Source organism: Oncorhynchus kisutch, unplaced genomic scaffold (assembly GCF_002021735.2).
Source record: "Oncorhynchus kisutch isolate 150728-3 unplaced genomic scaffold, Okis_V2 scaffold853, whole genome shotgun sequence".
Classification (NCBI taxonomy): Eukaryota; Metazoa; Chordata; class Actinopteri; order Salmoniformes; family Salmonidae; genus Oncorhynchus; species Oncorhynchus kisutch.
This window is the reverse complement of record NW_022262798.1, coordinates 149261-151162: the sequence shown is the minus strand read 5'-3', so window position 1 is coordinate 151162 and position 1902 is coordinate 149261. Positions and strand designations below refer to the sequence as shown.

General features: G+C 38.0%; 1 long non-coding RNA gene across 2 annotated transcripts; it reads right to left on the bottom strand.

Moving 5' to 3' along the window:
• Positions 1–154: 154 nt before the first annotated feature.
• On the bottom strand, positions 155–1902 carry LOC109886950 (uncharacterized). 2 transcript variants are annotated; one of them, XR_004207760.1, is made up of 3 exons: positions 1809–1902; positions 727–926; positions 155–479 (listed from the first exon to the last, which is right to left on the bottom strand). It is a non-coding gene; the product is annotated as an uncharacterized LOC109886950 (long non-coding RNA). The 2 variants fall into 2 exon arrangements; XR_004207759.1 differs by lacking the exon at positions 155–479 and having other exon boundaries at positions 720–926.

Here is a 1902-nt window from a genome sequence, read left to right as displayed (position 1 = left end):
GATTAACAAAAGCCTAAACTGTGTTTTCCTATATTGCACTTGTGATTTCATGAATATAAATATGTTTTAGTAATGTTTATTGAATGTAGCGCTATGCTATACAGCGGTTGTTGATGACACTAATCCCATTAACGGGATTGCAGCCATAACAAGTTAATCCCTTCTCTTAACATGTATGGCCCCAAAACATAATCAAGCAGCTGACCAATTACGCAAGACTTTAGTTCTAAGTTAACTGAGATTAATCAACAACTGGATACATTTCTTTATTTCTAAAGTGAAACTATCCTCCGCATTGGAGTATCTCCACAAGTACAAGTTTAACCAGTATTTCAGTTGTTTTTACCCTCCCATGAAGAAGTGCGGCAGGCCTGTGAGGGAGGATCCTACAGCCATGAGGAAACAGCCCTTAGCAATGATCCTGGGCCGGTGCAGCTTCGCCCCAAAATGGCTGACCACAGCCAGGAAAAGCAGGTTACCTGCAAGAAACCACAACACTGCAGGAGTCAGGAATAGCAAATTATAAACACTGTTATTTTTTTAACTAAAAATGACATATCAGTTTGGATACTAGGCTGCAACAACATAGCATCAAATACAACAATGTTAGGGGTTTGACAGTAGAGTAATGGACAAACGCCAGTCAATCAATTAATAGGAACAACTATAAAACTGGACAGTATTGAGAGCAGACACTGATTGAACCACAAAAAAAATGGATCATACTGTAGTCTGTATCTGGTTTTTACTACATGAATTCTCAAGCAACTCAATGTTATTGTTGAAACCCATCTCAAAGCTGCCGTCTATGAGTCCGATGAGAGAGCAGGACAGGTCAAAGTGTCTCTCTGAGTGATGGCACTCTTCATGTAGGTCCCTGACAGAGCTTTGGTGAAGGAGGCGAACTACAGGGCCACGATGAACTGCTGACAAACACAAGAGAGAGAACATTAATGTGTGTTTGTCCGTGTGTATGTGCATGCGTGGATGCATGTGCAGACAGAGTACATGTGTAGCTGAGGTGGCCTGCAATAGTAAAAAGAACGGACACAAGTTTAAGTCTGCAAAGTTCTGCCGCTTTCTTTATTTTGAAGAATATTTTTTTTCTCTTGTTCAATTGTCTATTTTCTTGTTAGTACTTTGAAAATATTCACATCAAACAAGTGCACACTTTAAATTAAACAACATAAATGCACTTTACCTAAAGCAGAATTAAAAAATGTTCCACAAATAACCCTGTCTTAGTGTTCGGTTTCACATGAAAACCACAATGTATTTCACATTCATACAATAGAAACACCTATATATGAAACCATAAATAACTGAATGTTTCTATATATACCGCTACCTCTACAGAAAAGTGACAACAATACATTCAGCTTTAAGATAGTGACACCTCCAGAAAATCGTCTGCACTAAAAGTCCACCAGACTGAGCGTGCTCGGCTAGTTTACCAGCTAGTGAGCACAATTTTACACAAAACAACCAATAACATGTAAAACCAACTCAGAAATCCCTAACAAATGGGTTCTTGATAAAAAATCTCCTAGACAAAATTCAGTACAAGTCAGCTACTCAGTAAACATAGTCTTTGTGAATCGTAAATGTTTTTTTTACCTCAGCTAGCATCAAGCTAGCATCAAGCTAACATATACTCTCACTCAATGTAAATCACGTTCTTCTCACTCAGTTCGACACAAAGCCAAAACAAAACCTTTCCCAACGTGATAATATCTGGACAAGTTTGTTAAATAGCATGTTATTACATATTGTGTATATATTTGAACGTTTGAAGTGCTGTTACATACCTGTAATAGTAAAAGAACTGACACAGTTTACCTCTGTAAAGTTCTGGTCCTTATTCTGCAGAATGGTGAGCACTTGACCAGAACTTAATGTTTC